At 43.4% G+C, this 19,170-nt stretch overlaps 1 protein-coding gene across 1 annotated transcript in view; it reads left to right on the forward strand.

Moving 5' to 3' along the window:
* The window catches only part of RAB3GAP2 (RAB3 GTPase activating non-catalytic protein subunit 2), a 111,211-nt gene that overhangs the window by 7,865 nt on the left and 84,176 nt on the right, over nt 1-19,170 (forward strand). The gene's annotated exons all lie outside the window — the stretch shown is intronic.

Genomic DNA, 19,170 nt, shown 5'->3' on the forward strand with positions numbered 1-19,170 from the left:
AGATCCAGAAGAGGAGGACATCATCGGAGGAAGATGGCAGGAGACCAGTGACCTTAGGGAGGTTCATTTTTAAGGCCATTTTTAAGCTTTCAGCGTTGTCACACTTTGAATGACAATTGTGTGGTCGTGATAGGCGGCATGGATAGGCGGCACTGATGGACAGGCATTGATGAACAGGCACTGAAAGGCAGCACTGACTGGCACCAGTAATGGGCACTGATTTGTGTCACTGATGGTCATTGATTGGTGGCACTCATGGGCATTGATTGGTGGTATTTCTGGGGCTTTACTGTAATCAGGGCACTGATGATCAGTGCCCTGATTACATGCCCTGTTCTCCTCTGCAAGGAGATGCCGCTGATCGGCTCTCTTCGCAGCATACTCTTGTCAGTGTGAGGCGATGAGAGACAATTACCAGCACTTCCTGTATTTACATGTGACCGGCTGTGATTGGACACAGCTGATCACATGGTTAAAGAGCCTCTTCAGTGGGAGCGGCTGTTCGGGTGCGCCGTCATATGACATCCACCCAGAACGAGAGCCGCACCGTCCCTCCATCATTTGACAGGTGAGCGGGCAGCAAGTGGTTAAACTAGATCTGTGATTACCCAACTGGTAATGATCAGCTACAATGTAGGCACATACATTTAGATGTACATGCAGTCTGGCTGCCTGAAGATGGATGGCTACTGCATATGGCAATTTTTCAAAAATTCCTTTTAGTGCCAATTGTTGGTTCTGCTCCCCTTTCCCTCATTGGCCAAAAATAAAATTCTGGAGACCAGATGGTTGGGGCCAGCACTGAACACTGCTAATATGTGCCAGAACCTTTTGGCATGTGCTAGTAAGCCTATTGGCACTGTTTCTCATGAGAAATCTAAAGGTTGCTATTGCTGACCTCCTTCTGAAAATGCTGTTTTGTTGCCAGGCTGGTATGCTCGCCTTCTGGCTTAAATACTTTGAGTTGCGACCTGGAATAAAATTTGCGGAGAGAAAAGGCAAAGTGAGAAGTCCTTATCTGCATACTTTCTCATGGTCAGTGTATTAAAAAAAATTGGAACAAATGGGGCTACTTGATAGCCATTAAACTAGCCATTTCAGAAGGAGAAATCGGCCATGGGGCCTTTCATGTTTCTCCTTTGAAAAGGTTTCTTCCAGCACTTTCCGACCTGTGGCTTACAGTCTATATTCTAGTAGCATCTCCCTAGATGAACAAATATTTTCAGGCAAGAGCTCTAATAGCCATGAAGCTGTTTGTAGAGTCATAACTGTAAGCGTATGCCTGAAGACCAAGCCTAAAGATGTCCATAATTGTAGACTGATCACATCCTGATATAGCTGTCCTCAGATTAGAGTAGTCATGGTGCAGAAATCCTTTCCAGAGGCATCTCGGATCATGCTCCGGTATCGGTTACTATCCGGATCTCTCATGTGGTAGGTGAAAGAGTGTGGAGGTTGTCTAAATACTGGATTATGGACCCTGAGATCCAGGAAGAGCTACCTGAGACTTTATGTAATTTTTGGATAAACAATGATGAGTCCACTGGGCCACTGGTGCTGTGGGATGCATTTAAGTCTTGGCTTAGGGGGGAATACATGGCCCGCATAGCAATTAAAAAACGAGGTTCTGTGCAGTCTCTGAGACATCTGGAGGAACAGGCGAGGTCGAAGGAAGCTGCATATGTACTAACTCCTGACCAGGCTCACTATGTGCTATGGCAGGATTCTCTGAGGAAACTGTCCCTTCTTAGGGTTGAACTAACACAAAAATCTATGCTAGACAGTGCACAGAGGGTTTTTGAATTCGGAGATAAGAATGGAAGGTTGTTGGCCTGGTTGGCAAAGGGGAGGTATAATATGACTCACATTGGAAGGTTGAGGGCGCTGGACGGTCGGCTGTTGACATTAATGCAAGATTCCTTGAGTTTTATCAAAACTTATATTCATCTACAGCAAACTTTAGCAGTGATGAGCTACTCGAATATCTGGAGCAGATTCCATTTCCCTCCTTGGAAGCTGTGAAGCGCGAGGAGCTGGATAAAGACACCTCCCTAGAGGAAGTGCAGGAAGCATTGGGTGCTATGCAATCAGGGAAGGCCCCAGGGCCAGATGAAATCACCATCGAATTCTACGCTACATATCAGGATCTCTTAGCACCTAGGCTTACATCCTTACTGCTGAAGTTTGCCGAACTAGGATCTCTCCCAGATTCGCTATCTGACGCGATTGTGGTCTTGGTGCCCAAACCTGGCAAAGACCCTGAGGACTGTGCCTCCTACCGGCCTATTTCTCTTATAAATGCTGACGCCAAATTATTGGCAAAAATATTGGCTATTAGGCTTGGCAAAGTGATAGAAGACCTAGTTCAGGTTGATCAGACCGGGTTCATGCCGGGAAAGGGTACCGATATCAATATCCGTAGTTTATTCCTGAATCTGGCCGCCACCCATGATAATAGCGGCACTAGAGTTGTAGCCTCTCTGGACGCAGAAAAGGCTTTTGATTCTGTTGAATGGGAGTATTTGTGGGTGGTACTGCAGAAATTTTGGAGTAGGACCTAGATTTATGCAATGGCTTTGTATTTTGTACAAAGCTCCTAGGGCAAGGATTCGAGTGATTGATACCCTCTCGGATTTCTTTCTCCTTCAGAGGGGGACCCGACAAGGTTGCCCCCTTTTCCCAGCTTATTTGCGTTGGCCTTGGAGCCCCTGGCGATTTTAGTCAGGGAATCCAACCGAATTGTGGGATTAAGGGTCAGCCCTCTGGAGGAGAAGATATCATTATACGCTGATGATACCCTGCTATACTTACAAGATGCCAATGCTTCCCTAGAGGCTGCTCTCGAAGCCTTTGACGAATTTGGGCAATTCTCTGGGATACGTATAAATTGGTCCAAATCAGTCCTTTTCCCTCTAGATGTGCGGGCGAGAGAGCTAGCGCCCCAGACAGCACTGCGATGGGTGGAGGAATTTACGTATCTTGGCATAAGGATTACAAGGGAGCCCCAGGCATTCCAGCGCCTTAATCTTCTACATGTAGTTGTACAAATGAAAGACCACTGTTCCCGTTGGGCTAATTTACCCCTAAATCTCCTGGGGAGAATCAATATCTTATAAATGATTTATCTACCCAAGCTCAACTACATATTTAGGAATTGCCCGACGTGGATACCCCAGGCCTTCTTCAGAGATTTAGACTCATGTATTGGCTCCTTCCTGTGGAGGGGATCGTCTCCACATGTAGCACGGTCAACTCTACAGCTTCCTGTGAGTTGTGGGGGTCTAGCCTTACCTAACCTGATGGTGTACTATTGGGCGGCCGTCCTGGTCACTATGAGGTGGTGGTTTGAACAATCCAGGGCCAACGCGGCGGTCTGCCTTGAAGCAGCTATTGTGGGGTCCCTCACTGAGCTTAGCAACCTGGCATATCGTGGGGCTTCATCGTACCCTTCTTTGCCTTCTACTGGAGCTACCCTGCGTGTATGGGGGGTTGCTAGGCGAAGGTTTTTAGCTATCAATCAATGGTCTCCATATTGCCCGTTGTGGGGGAATTCGGCCCTCCCGCACTTTCGGACCATTCCGGACCCGCAGGTGTGGGCCCGGTGCGGTATCAGAGTGTTGAAGGATGTTGTTTCGTCAGGATCCCTCATCCCTTTTCGTGCACTTGCAGACAGACACAATCTCCCTGGGTGGATGTTATTTCGCTACTATCAGTTGCGACATGCCTTCTGCGCACAGTTCCCGGTTCCGCCTGTCCTTCAGGCTGATGTGGTTGAGGAGCTACTCTCGCAAGAAACTCTGCATAAACCCCTGTTTACGCTGTACTTGACATTACTTAAGAAAGACTAGCCGAAAATGGAGGCCTTATGGATTAAGTGGAAGTCGGACATCCCGGCTTTAGACAGGGAATCATGGGAGGAGTGCTTTGAAAATAGCCTCCAAATAATGATCTCCTCTAGGGACAAATTAATTCAAACCAAGTTCCTGCACAGAATATACTTTACACCTCAGAGACTGCACAGAATATTTCCACAGAAGTCCCCGAATTGCCCGCAAGGGCAGTCGACAGATAGTGACTATATCCATATGTTTTGGAATTGTCCTAGACTCTCCAGATATTGGGCCGCTATAGAGGAATTCATAAATGTCCGACTCCAATTGGAGATATCTTTATCGGCCGAGTTAGCTTTGCTGGGTATACAGGATGACAGAGACCTCGATATACCAAACTATTATTATCACTACTACTATTCTATGCTAAAAAAGAGATTCTACTAAAGTGGACATCTCATCGCCCCCCTACAATAAGAGCCTGGGAGAACTCGATAAATGCAGTCATACCTATGTATAAATTAACCTATATAAGTAGAGGGTGCCCCAAGAAATTTGCCAGGGTCTGGCAGCCGTGGACTGACCCTATTTGACCTCCCACTTTATAAATATTCTATATATGCCTAAAGGATATGTCCATTCCCAACCCCCCCCCCTTATCATTGATTTGTTACTTTTCTGTTAATTTATTGGTTCCCCCCCTCCCGACCCCCCCGGGCCGGTAGACACAACATGAGATAACTCAATGTAAGACTATTGCCGTCTGAAGTTTGCTGTATATATATTGCACTATTGTTCCGTGTATCTGATATACCAATCGATTATTATGTTGTGTATTTCATATTTTCTCAAATAAAGACCAACCTTGTTGTTAAAAAAAAGAGTAGTCATGCTGTCTATGGATATCAGCAGACTCTCCTTTAGGGAAATCGTTCCTAAATCGGCCTTTTGATGAGCATTCTGTGTCCAATCTTTTCTTGAAATAAGACCAGGTTGTCTATTCTTTCTCACCAGTCCTGATCTACAGATTTCTCACATATAGGTGTGAATTGGCGCTAAGCTGTACCTAAAAATTGCCTTCTATATTTGATGTGTGTGTTGTGGGGTACGCTTGTATTCTCCATCAATTTTTACAGATTTCTGTAGCTCATAGCGGGCAAGCTATCAGTTTCCCGCATTGTTATTCCACGCTTCTCTGAGAATGACTCATCTCCATTCCCAGAATTAGAACGTGCGTATTCAGCCAACATTAGTCAACGTGATGTCAAGAGATTACTTTGTAACACCTCGACGCTCTGAAAATGTCCTGACGTCAGCAGGACAGGAACAGCTCCACAGAGCAGGCAGTATATGAAGATGTTGGTGCATTGCTTTTTCAAGGCAATGTGATTTTAGCAGTAAAACATTGCTTGGGAAGGTTATTTTTACGGTAATATGCGCCATATGCTTCAGAAGGATTTGCTGATGTCATACATGCATAGGGTACTGCTTAAAAATTTAAAGAGGAAAAAACAGCATATTTGCATTTTGAGCGCTGATTGAACAATTGCGATGAAAGGATGAAAAAACCCCCATTAACAACATAACCAATGTATCCAAAAGACGGCCCTGTTTTCAGTCTTTTCTGTTAGTGGAAGTCATTGTCTGCTGCTTCGTTCCTCTGCTATCAGCATGAATCATTTCTGAATATTCTTCCTGGCACCAAGAGAAAAAAGGTGAGGGGGGGGGGGGTCCTCCAGTGGATTGACAGCCTCAGCTCTATTCCTGTGTGCTGTGTGGAGGGGGAGGGGGGTGTCTCTTCCCTCCAATCAGCTCTCGGAGCTCACCTCACTGAGCTCTGCAGTGTGTAACTTCAGCTCTCTGCCTCCTTTTTTCTGAACCTCAGACAAGCTTATAAATTCAGCACTTTGAACAGATGTAGAGAAGACTGCAGATAAAGAAATACAACTTATGTAAGAGAATTTGTTTCATCTTTGTGTATCACCTGAGGTTAGTCCCTTCACTGGGTGTATTTAGGGTTTACATCCACTTTAATCCATATGAAAGAACTGCACCAATCAGTGCGGTCACTTAGAGAATCAATAGCCCCCTGTAACCTACAACTCTAGCAATGCATAGACAAGCAGAGATTCACCTCAAAGTGAACCTGTAGAAAAATATTAGTGGATCATTCCAAGCTAAACAAGCTTTAGCAAAGAGTGACATTCCACCATAGCCTGACGCCCTCCTGATCTGATTCCACTTCCTCTTATTCTCCCCCCTCGAACATTGGTTTGCTCAGTGATTTCAGCATTTTTTGAGAAACTTTGGCACTGTTAGGCCTCTTTCACACTAACGATCCGTATGTCCGTTTTTCATCCTTCCGTTTTCGGATGAAAAACGGACATACATGAATCTCTATGGAGCGTCGGATGTCAGCGGTGACATGTCCGCTGACATCCGACCCGCTCCGATCCGAAAAGTGTAATGGAGGAAAAACCTACTTTTCCATCCGTTTTCGGATTGGATCGGGTGACGACGGACACTACGGTCCGTCATCATCCGATCCCTCCATAGGGGAGAGCGGCGCTCTGACAGGTCCGTCGCTGCACAGTGTGCAGCGATGCACCTGTCATCTTCCTGCTCAGCGGGGATCGGCGGAGTGATCCCCGCTGAGCAAGCGGATATTCACGGGGCGGATCATCACTGATCCGCCCCGTGAGAAAGAGCCCTTATACAAGGGGCCTGTCTATACAAAATTAGCTCTGATATTTGAATAGGTACTTCTGGAGGGAATAGGGGGCTGCAGACTGCCCCTGTGTGACACACAATGCAAAGGACAGCACAGCTGTCTACTACAACTCCTTCACATTACCATGGAGAATGGGGCATTTGGTAGATGACCTGACCCCTACCTATTATTCCCCAAGCAATGCGCATCAACCCTGCAGAGAATACTGCCTAGGTGGAAATAACTGTGACAGACCCAACCAGGACAAGAGCTTTTGGAGAGGACTAGGGACAAGCCTCCTACCCACTGATTATGGAGAAAGCAGCAGATCATTCTATGATGATGGAAACCCACTTAATGGGTGCTGAGAGCGAGGCTTGTATTACTGATCTGAATAAAGACAATTAGGCTAGGTTTCCACTATTGAGCCCCTAAAGTTGTGCGATTTTTGCCGCAATTTTGCCATGATTTTGATGAGACTTGAAGCAATGCCTGTGTATTCTTGAATTGTGTACCTCAAGTTGCATCAAAGTTGGACCAATGTAGTGCAGGGACTAGTTTGAAGTCGCACAGATATGAACGCTACGACTTGTCATGCGATTTTGCAGTCCCAGGTCGCATGACAAGTCGCGCTAGTGGAAACGTAGACTAAAGCAGCCCTTCTGGAGTGGATGGAAAGGTGTAATAATAATCTTGTACAGGTTAATGATCAGAGGGAATATGGTGGCCCTCCTGCAGACTGGGTTGGAGAAACTCCTTCACTTGGGACAGAAATATTTATCAACCATCTCCCTTAAGAAATCTTTGAAGGTAAATTTAATTCCACCTTTTCAGGCTGCTGGAATATTGTAGGAGTTTGTCTCATAGACTGTTGCTGGATAATCTGAGGTGGGGTTTGTAATGGCTTAATTGTTAAAGCGGGGTTCCACTATCTCGGATATATATATTTTTTTTTTTTTGGCAAAATGACAAAGATTAGGATCTATGAATATAGAACTCACTTGTTCTGTTTTTGAGGATCAGTGTTGCCCGTTTTCTCCTAATAAAGAAAGTTATAAATTCTGCTAGAGACGGTTGTCATCTTGCCTGTGGGTATGTGAAGCCCACAGGCATCCTCTTCCGGGATACGGTGCTGCTGATCTACCAGCATGCACTGTCCGTTCTATTTCCGATCTCGTGCATGCGCAGTAGACTGACATCGGAGTGCCGTCAACAGTTCCGGTTGCCATCACAACGAGCGGCGTCGTAGGAAGTCCCGCCCATTGTGATGGCGTGATCTCGAGATAACTCGCGCCAGGCCGCCACACTGACTCCTGGGAACAATGACAAAAGCTCTCGGGAGCCAGTGCGGCTAATAGGAAGTGACGATTTAGCCGCAGTAAACACGCCCATAACGGCAGGCTGGACTTCCTGGAAGACACAAAGATACTAACAGCAACAAAGGTACAGTAGAAAAAAAAAAAAGTGCAGTTTTGTCATTAGGACATTGCGGTAATGCTCTTCATCTATTGTTTTAAAAACGGGTGGAGATCCACTTTAAGTAGGTCTTTGCTATTGTTCTATTTTTTTCTGTCTGTTTGATCATCTCTTGGAGATGGGATTAATCTTGTGACCACTTTAACTTGGTACCAAATTATTGTGGGATGTTATATGTTTGTTGATTAACTTGCTGTTTAATTCATTTATTGTTTTTGTGTTCGAAGTTTGCATTGTCATGCTAATATCCTCAAGAGGGGAATGTCCTCCTGTGGGGTATAAAGTATGTGTCTGAGTTTCAATAAAACAATCATTCTTTTAAAGCGGTAGTAAACCCGCTGACTTTTTTTTTCCCCTACACCTGTAAGGGAAAAGGCATAATGAGCTAGTATGCACTGCATACTAGCTCATTATGAGATACTTACCTTAGAACGAGGCGCCGGCATCTCACCCGGCGCTGTGAGTGGCCGGAGCCGCGATGTCGTCACTCCCGCGCATGCGCGCGGGAGACTTTTTTCCGGCAAGGTTCGGCGGCTGCCGGGCTTTCAACCGAGAATCCCCTGTGCGCATGCGCCGCTGCAATCAGCGGCTCATTGCGAAGGGAATATCTCCTAAACCGTACAGGTTTAGGAGATATTTTTTTTTTTTTACCTACAGGTAAGCCTTATTATAGGCTTACCTGTCGGTAAAAGTTTAAAAAATAGGTATAAATATTGTATTCTTTTAAGTTCTAAGTTGTGTGTGTACAATTCTTGGAGTAACAGGGCTGTATTAGCTCTCGGTCTGCTGGAACGGTTTGGGGGGCAGGAGGCACTGTTTGGCAGAAGTACCTAATTGGGGTGCCAAGCGGTTCTGTCACAATAACATTGGATGCTCTTCTTCATCCAACTCATTGTGGACAAGTTTTAGTCTAACGTAGAGGAATTAGAACTCACCAGTGTAGATTTTGGGTCTGTATTAGGAAGTTTTCCCTTTACTTCCTGTCTTTGGGTGCAGCCCAACTGCAAGGGAGAATTTTCAGATCCCCCTAAAATGCATTTTAACCTTTTAACTAGATAACTTGTCCTATAAGTGTTGTGGTGAGTGCAGGCACTGCTAATTTCAAATTGAAATGAAATATATTGTTCGTCATTTTTCTTTAAAGAATATGTCCTTTATTATTCAGCAGATGGCTCGCTGTGGGTACACAGATTTGCCTTCCCATCTGAGCTGTAGATTGCTGTGTGGAAATGCATAAATTTGTCATTATTTTCATTAAGAGCTCAGCACTATGTTTGTTATAGAAAATCATGCAGTGGGTCCCTTGCGGCACCTAATTTAAGGATCCCCTGTCACTGTGCTGGTTTGAAGGCTAACCATGATCAGGAAATTAGAATTCTGGTTGAGTTCAGTATGCATACACTGCACAGAACAGGACCACTTCTCCCATGACATTTTAATTGTTTTGGCTGTTTTAGAAACTCCGTGCTGGTTACATAGTAAAATGGAAAGATTTGTAGTGACAATAAAGAGAAACATTTGTAAGAATCACCACTCTTAAAGTGACCCTGTCACTATACAGAATGTCTTAAAGCGGAGTTCTGCTTAAAAAATTAAATAAATAAAAGTCAACAGCTACAAATACTGCAGCTGCTGACTTTTAATGATCGGACACTTACCTGTCCCAGGGTCCAGCGATGCGGGGGAACGAAGTCCCCCCCCCGCGGCGCCAGCATTGTCACTGTGGGCACCTGGCTGTGGCTTCACAGCCGGGTATGCACTCCGCATGCGAGAGCCACGTGGCGCGCTGTGACTGGCCAGCCAATAATCTGTGACCTGTGACGTGTCCCAGATGATTGCCGAGAGGGAAGGGGGAGAGGTGATCTGACTTCCGGCTCTGCGGAGCCCTGGGAGGAAGTGGGATCTGGAACCCTAAATTTTTGAGGGTTTCCGTCCCCCCCCCCCCAAAAAAAAAAAACAAATGACATGCCAAATGTGGCATGTCAGGGGTCACCTTCCCTTAAAGCGGAAGTTCCATTTTTGGGTGGAACTCTGCTTTAAGCTCCGTATACAGTGGGGAAAATAATTATTTGATACCCTGCAGATTTTGAAAATTTGCAAAATGCAATGAAGGGTCTATGATTTTTATCATAGGTGTATTTTAAATGATAGACAGAATATCAACAAAAAATCCAGAAAAAATACACGATGCAAATGTTATAAATTGTGTTGCAGTTCAGCGAGTAAAATAAGTATTTGATCCCAAAGCAAAACATGACTTAGTACTTGATGGAGAAACCCTTGTTGGCAGGCACAAAGGTAAGCTTTTTCTTGTAGTTGGTGACCAGGTTTGCACACATCTCAGGAGGGATTTTGGTCCACTCTTCTTTACAGATCTTCTCCAAATCCTTAAGGTTTCTTGGCTGTTGCTTGGCAACTCAAAGTTTCAGCTCCCTCCATACGTTTTCTATAGGACTAAGGTCTGGAGACTGACTATGCCTCTCCATGGCTTTAATATGCATCTTCTTGAGCCACTCCTTTGTTGCCTTGGTGGTATGTTTTGAGTCATATTCATGCTGGAAGACCCATCTTCATTGTTTTGGCTGAAGGAAAAAGATTCTCATCCAAGATTTTCTCAATAGATGGCCCCATCCATTGGCCCCTCAATGCGGCAAAGTTGGTCTGTACCTTAAGAAGAGAAAGGGTCCCAAAGCATCATGTTTCCACCTCTGTGCTTGACTGTAGGGATGGTGTTCTTAGGGTCATAGTCAGCATTTTTCTTCCTCCAAACACAGCGAGTCTCCCTCCTCAAGAAGGCACATGTACACTGATGCCAATGAACATCTAAATGATTCAGGAAAGAATTGGGAGAACACGCAGTGGTCAAATGAGGCCAAAATTGAGCTCTTTGACATTAACTCGACCCGTGTTTGGAGGAAGAAGGAAGAATTTTAGCAGGAACTCTCCCCTGCTAGAATTGGCTGATCAGCCCTTGCAGCCATTGGCTAGTTTTCCAGCATGACCGTTTGACAGAAGCCAGTTGTTAGGCCTGCTTTTGTTGGACAGACAGTGGTACACGTGCACTGAAAATTGGCTGGTACCTGTTTAAGTAGCCAACTTTAGGCACATGTATCCCAGGCTTTAAGCAAGCAATGCTTGTGCTGCCGAACGTGTCTTCAGATCTATTGCCGTACTCACAGAAACTGGATCCTCCGCAGTCCTTAGCCTCCTGGATCCCCCATACCTCTTACATGTTTTTTTCTTTGACATCCACCTATTAGGCTATATTCACACTGGTCCCCATACACATGAATGCAACGCGACTTCAATGTAATTTTGAAAAGGTCCCTGCACCCGCCAGCGTCCTAACAACCAATGATTTATCACCGCTGCTTAAGTAAACAAGAGGGCAGGGCCATCCAGTGATGTCACCAGGTAGCCCGCCCTCCCCTTGTTGATTGCCTAGCATGGTTCTGGTTGTGGGGGTGGTCACACATTCATCGGGAGGGGAGGGCACACTCTCGCCCTCCCTCTTTCTGGACCTCTTCCTGCCAGGCTGCATGCTTGGTTAAGGGTCTGGCATTGAATTTTGGTGGGAAAAATTTGGTGTGGGGTCCCTCCTAAAATCCATACCAGACCTGAAGGGCCCAGGCCTTTGTTTTTAATTGTTTTTCACTGACAGCTCATTTGTTTTACATTCTACTGTCAGACAGGAATCCCCCTGATGACAGCAGAGATCACTGGTTGTTAGAATGCTGGCGGTGCCCGCTCCATAACAACCAATAATTCATCCCTGCAGTCTGACCACATGGTGAGTCAAAAAAGCAGTAGTATCATAATCGCATTGAAAGTGCAACTAAGTTGCACTACATAATCACAGTGAAAATCGTCTCAAAATGGGCTGCAGTTGTGTGAACCTAGCCTTGCAGGATAAAGTAGTGGCGTGGAGGTTGTATCATTTTAGTTATCTCTTTTCTTACAAAAGCAAAGTTTGATTGCAGAGCATTCCCTACAGATCATCTATATGCATGACAATGATTAAGAACCCATTTATTTTTTTGCATTATGTAATTTGTTAATGTGCATTGTGGTAAGACAGCCCATTAAAAAGGAATGGGCTTCCGTCGTGCCCTAATGCGATTTTAAATTTGTTTTTTTGCTTTTATTAATACATAATATGCCTTTATTAATACATTATTGTACACAATGGCATTTCCATGTAACGTGTTATAATAGAGGTCCAGCCATCGCTGAAGTGAATGCAGACAGGAAGTGGCTACAAAGAAGCCCCAGGAGATCAGCAGCACTGAGATGCAACAAAGAGCAAAATAAATGTTGAAAATAGTATTTGAGTGCCCATTTTGGACCTATTTACATCTGTGCTCTAGATTTTTATGCAAGCAGGTTATGTCGTGATTAAGGCAGCCCATTAATTTGAATGGGCTGTCTAATGTACCAAAAAGGCATGCAATCATCATTTTTAGTGCTGCAGCGCACCACAACGCATAGTAGTGCATTACCATGTGTTGCTGTGTGCTGCAATGCAGGTGTGTTAGGGTACCATTCAGGTCTTTGGCATCCCAACGCACAAACCCGCATAAGAGGCATTGACCCGTGTTGCAGTAACATGCCTGTTAATGTGCTCATCACAATGCAACAGTGATTCCAGCCTTATTTAATCACTTCAGCTCCGGAAGGTTTACCCCCCTTCATGACCAGGCCATTTTTTGTGACACGGCACTGCGTTGCTTTAACTGACAATTGCGCAGTTGTGCGACGCTGTACCCAAATACAATTTGATATCCTTTTTTTCCCACAAATAGAGCTTTCTTTTGGTGGTATTTGATCACCTCTGCAGTTTTTATTTTTTGCGCTATAAACAAAAAAAAACAATTTTGAAAAAAAACAATATTTTTTACTTTCTGCTGTAAAACATATGTAATAAAAACATGTAAAAAAATCAGTTTAGGCCAATATATATTCTGCTACATATTTTTGGTACAAAAAAATCACAAGCGTATATTGATTGGTTTGTGCAAAAGTTATAGCGTCTACAAACTATGGGATATTTTTATGGATTATTTATTTATTTATTTTTATTTATTTATTTATACTAGTAATGGCGGCAATCGGCAACTTATAGCAGGACTGCGACATTGCGGCGGACAAATGAGACACTAAGGGACACTTTTTAGGGACCAGTGACACCAATACAGTGATCAGTGCTAAAAAATATGCACTGTCACTGCACTACTACTAATGAAACTGTCAGGGAAGGGGTTAACATCAGGGGCGATCAAAGGGTTAAATGTGTTCCCAGGAAGTGCTTTCTAACTGTGTGGGGGGTGCTTGTACTCTGAGAAGACAAAGATCTGTGTTCCTGCTTAGCAGAAACACAGGATGTCTGTCTTCCCTTGTCACAGAACGGCAGTCTGCCTTGTTTACATAGGCAGACCGCGTTGTACTGCCTCTGTTGGGAACAAACGGCGGGTCCCGGCGGACATCGGGTTCGCCGGACCCGCTGATTGGCTTCTGCTTTGTCCAATCACAGCGGGAGCTGGTTGCCGGTGGCGTGCATGCGCGCCTCAAACCCAGAAGTGAAAAAGACGTACAAGTACGCGATCCTGCCTGTAGGAGCCGCTGCGCCGTAGTACGTGTACGTGGGGTGGTCGTCAAGCAGTTAATAAAAATAAATAATAATAAAAAAAAGTCAGTTTATTATTTACAGTGCTTTATCAAGATAAATGTAATTTGCGTCTGCTTTAAATTTCCTGCTCCTGTGGAAAAACTTTTCAGTTTTATATTGTAATCTTTTTATTCTTCATGTCATATTGTTTTCCCTGAGATTTTTTTTTTTTTTTTTTTTAATTGACAACTCCATATGCTCTGCAAATGACAGTGACTAAAAATAGTGTTCTGATTGAGATTGATGCTCGTTTCCAGCTTGAAAAACTCCAGATGTTTTTTTAAAAAGTGTTTGTTTTTTTTTTTTGTTTTTTTAATGTGTATTTCTTTTTATGACGGCTGCTCACCGCCCACCAACTGATCTCTCTTCACAGGGACCGATAGTACATCCATGTATTGGCAATGCTGTTACTACGGTAACCTCGTATAATACATTCTCACTGGGGCATCAGCACAAAAAAATATCATAGAAAAGGAAAAAATACTGGATATAATCCGGCAGAAGAGATCTCCCACCCACACACTCTTCTCTGTCTAGAGATATTAATTATCATACACAAAGTTTTACTTGGTAAACATAATTAGATGTTTGAGGATGAATCACATCTTGATAAACAGATTTTTCTTGTTTGGCCAATGTGGATGAATTGTACGACAGGTATGGGGAATATGATACTTGTCAAACTGTGGAGAAACCTCAATGTAGCTCTAAGCCCTCATGCACACAGGCTGTTAAAAAAACGTTATGAAAACGCCAGTATTTTAGCAGTGACTTTTTTCAGCTTTTTTTCAGCGTTTTTGTAATAGCGTTTTTTAGCGTTTTTTAGCGTTTTTCCGCGTTAGCGTTTTTGAGCGTTTTTTTTTTTTTTCAAATTTTTTTTTTTTTTTTTCAATGGATCAAAAACGCTAAAAAACGTTGGTGAATGGCGTTTTTGAGCGTTTTTCAGCGTTAGAGCGTTTTTACAGCTGAAAAACGTCTCTCAGAACCCACTGGTCCTGGGTTTTTTTTACAGCTTAAAAACGCCTATGCCACTTGCAGCTCAAAAACGCCTAGGTGGGCATGAAGCCATAGACTAACATAGACAGGCCTTTTTAAGCTGCAAAAAAAGCTAAAAAAAGCAGCTGTAAAAACGTCCGTGTGCATGAGGACTAAAACTTAACCAAATGTTATTTAGTTTCCTGTATATTATAAGCAATTACCGTTTTTATTTATTTATTTTTTTAATAAAACACGGTTTTTCAGGTTTTTTTTCATCCTTTGCTGCATGTTAGTGCAGCTTATCTTCTGCAGCCACTTCTTATCAACATGCACTCTTATGATGGTTACATGGCAATTTTTAGGGCAGGTTTCTTGATGGTGGACCATGCTTGTGTAATGTGTGTTAAAACAAACACTTGTGGTCTCCATGGGACTGGGCGACATGATGGCACTGTAATTATTTTAATAAAAAAAAAAAACATCTAAGTACCTTTTTTCCTAATTGATACACAGCTGTCACATGACCCAGCTATTTCCCAGCCTGTCTGCAGGGAAACATAAGCAGGAGGAGCTTCTAGTCCTCTGCACTGGTCACATATTAAAAAAAAAAGAAAGAAAAGAAAAGTCTTTGGAATTCAAAAAATATAAATAAAATATATCAATAAACTGTTTTCAGTGATCATACAAATATATACGTGAGATCAAATCTTTATTATTTTTTGTCAATAACATGGTGGGTGGGTTTCTGCCAGTCACAGGATGTGTCACACTCCTCCAGCCTGTGTTTTAGGATACGAGGGAGGTGAAGCCTTCATCAATCAAGATACAATATCCCGCCCCCAATGTGTTTAGCTGGTTAGTGGGGATGGAGGAGGAGGGAGGGAGGGGGCTGTCATTTATCACTGTGTATACGCCCACATGTGTGACTCTATAGTCACATGGCTGCGATGTGATAGGAAGGAAATGCTCAGCATAGAAACTCACTGAAAACTGAGCATGTACAGAGCTGCCAACACTGCTGCAAAATCCCCCGCTGAATAGGGGACATGAAGAGAAGGGGGAGATAGAGAGCAGCAGGATCAACCAGTTTTTTTTGCAGAATACAGAAAACAAATCTCAAAGTGACTGAGTGAGTATAAACCGCATGTAATCCAGTATTTATTGATAGTTTTTTTTATGATGAGGTTAGTGACACTTTAAGACATAGGTACAGAGCGTTGTCACTTCAGGAAGCGCCTGAACAGGTACCTTCATTACAAGATCCCTAGGTATTGTTTTAATGAAGTCTACATATTTAAAAATATTAAAATGACCTAGAAAATTCAATTCATATAACTTATATGAGCTGTTAGGGCTATACTGCCACCCCTCTGAATGGTGGTCTGTGGGAGATCACTTTGCAGAGGGCATTTAATAGGCGTTGAGGAATGAGTGATATGTCACCTTCTGCTTTAATCCATTAGAATGCCAACCAACCACGTCACAGCCACGTACACGTAGTTGCAGGTCAGTTACAGCGTTTTCTCATTCACTTGGGTCTAAAGCAGTGGCGGTACCACATGCCAAAAACATTCCATTCCATTATTGCCGTGGCTGCATGCCCTAGTTTAGGTCGGCGGATTAGGGGGCAGTAAAACCACACTCTACTGCTGGGTTTTGCCACCACCCGGTTGACCGTATGAATGAACCCTTAAGGCCTCTCAGTGAGCTGCTGAGAGTCTGAGCAGACCGCTCCCGCCTTCTCCACAGCCCAGCCCTCCAATGAACGAGGGGGGGGGGGGGGGCAGAGCATACAGTGGTGATTGACAGTCACCAGCTCTCTGCCCAGGGAGCCCTGATAACCCGAGTGATCGGTGGTGTTTGATCGCACGGTTCTCTGTCTTAGAGCCGGTGGGGGACCTAGGTAAGTATGATTCTGAAAAAATAAATTAAAAAAATACATACTTCTCTTTTAACAGCAGCAAATAATTGTCAGGTCATCAGGCTGGCTGTGTTGTCTATCAATACGGTAAATTTCAGGACTGGATGGATAGAAATACTTTGTGCTGTCTTATAGCGTAGATGAATACAGGCGGCCTCGCTGTTTTGTGTTGGATGCACACAACTGCACAACCCCAGCACTGTTGGCAAACTGTCACAGACAGTTTACAGTTGGGAGCTGGTGGGACGGGATCCTGATTATGTGATCGCTGTGACAGCTAATCAGTCTCTATACACAACATCCCCTTAAGAGACCAGCTCCCTCAGGGAAGAAAGGGGTTAATGGTGTATCTTGCTGTTTTCCTTGAATTTTGAGTTTTGAGTGTACTGACTGAAAACCTGCAATGTATTAGGTTTCTTTATTTAACATCATTTAAATGGCTTTGTGATATGAGAACAGTTTGGCTGGAAGTCACAACGAGGTATAAGGCCAGGCAAAAAGAATATTCACAGGCGGTCAGTTAATTAAAATTCTGCAAGCTGTATCATGTTGTTACTGCAAACCTCTTCCAATTTATTAGCCCGGACCTCCCTTGTAAGCGCAATTATGACTTATGCTGTATTTAAACCTGTGACCCTGTGCTTGGGCGATGGCATCATTCTGGATGGATGCGTATTATGCCTGGGATTGAAAAAAATACATTATCAAGAGGGAACGCATCAGGAGAGGTGGTATATGTGTATGTGTGTGTGTGTGTGTGTGTGTGTGTGTGTGTATGTGTGTGTATGTATATATATATATATATATATATATATATATATATATATATATATATATATATATATATATATATAAATACAGTTGTGCTCATAGGTTTACATACACTGGCAGAATTTATGATTTCTTGGCATTTTTCAGAGAATATGAATGATAACACAAAAACTTTTCTTTCACTCATGGTTAGTGTTTGGCTGAAGCCATTTATTATCAATCAACTGTGTTTACTCTTTTTAAAATCATAATGACAACAGAAACTACCCAAATGACCCTGATCAAAAGTTTACATACCCTGGTGATCTTGGCCTGATAACATGAACACAAGTTGACACAAAGGGGTTTGAATGGCTATTAGGCTTCATGCACACTGGACGTTTTTGGACATTTTTACAGCAGCTGTTTTTGGCTTCAGACGTTTTTTTTTTTTTTTTGTACAGTCAATAAACTCCCCATTATGTTATCCTATGTGTCCATGCAGACATAGGCTGTTATCAGCAGTTTTTGGCTGGGGCGTTTTTTGGCTTTAAAAAAAACCAAAACTAGTGGGTTCTGAGAGGAGTCTTACAGCTGTTTTCGCTCTAACGTCAAAAAACGCAGACAAACACTATTAAAAATGTGGCTCACCAGCGTTTTTTTGAGGTTTTTGATCCATTAAAAAAAAAAAAAACGCTAATAAACGCTTTTGCAAAAACGTTGAAAAACTCACTGCAAAGCTACTGGGGTTTTTTATAATGTTATTTTAATGTCCAGTGTGCATGAGCCCTTAAAGGTAACCATCCTCACCTGTGATCTGTTTGCTTGTAATTAGTGTGTGTGTGTGTGTGTGTGTGTGTGTGTGTGTGTGTAAAAGATCAGTGAGTTTCTGGATTCCTGACAGACCCTTGCATCTTTCATTCAGTGCTGCACTGACATCTCTGGATTCTGAGTTATGGGGGAAAGCAAAAGAATTGTCAAAGGATCTGCGGGAAAAAGTAGTTGAACTATATAAAACAGGAAAGGGATATAAAAAGATCAAGAAGTGCAAAATGAGGGGTTCTGTTGAAACCAAACTATGGTCAGGTAGACCAACTAAAATTTCAGCCACAACTGCCAGGAAAATAGTTTGGGATGCAAAGGAAAACACACAAATAACTTCAGGTGAAATACAGGACTCTTTGAAAACATGTGGTGTGGCTGTTTTAAGGTGCACAATAAGGAGGCACTTGAAGAAAGATGGGCTTCATGATCGAGGCGCCAGAAGAAAGCCATTACTATGTAAATGCCACAAAGTTTCCCGCTTACAATATGCCAAACAGCACAGAGACAAGCCTCAAACCTTCTGGCACAAAGTCATTTGGAGTGATGAGACCAAAATTGAGCTTTTTGGCCACAACCATAAACGCTTCATTTGAAGAGAAGTCAACAAGGCCTATGATGAAAGGTACACCATTCCTACTGTGAAACACGGAGGTGGACCGCTGATGTTTTGGGGATGTGTGAGCTACAAAGACACAGGAAATTTGGTCAAAATTGATGGCAAGTTGAATGCAGTATGTTATCAAAAAATACTGGAGGAACATTTGCATTCATCAGCCAGGAAGCTGCGCATGGGACGTACTTGGACATTCCAACATGACAATGATCCAAAACACAAAGCCAAGTCAACCTGTCATTGGCTACAGCAGAATAAGGTGAAAATTCTGGAGTGGCCGTCTCAGTCTCCTGACCTCAATATCATTGAGCCACTCTGGGGAGATCTCAAATGTGCAGGTCATGCAAGATAGCCCAAGAATTTACAGGAACTGGAGGCTTTCTGCCAAGAGGAATGGGCAGC

Source organism: Aquarana catesbeiana, linkage group LG04 (genome assembly GCF_042186555.1).
Source record: "Aquarana catesbeiana isolate 2022-GZ linkage group LG04, ASM4218655v1, whole genome shotgun sequence".
Lineage (NCBI taxonomy): Eukaryota > Metazoa > Chordata > Amphibia > Anura > Ranidae > Aquarana > Aquarana catesbeiana.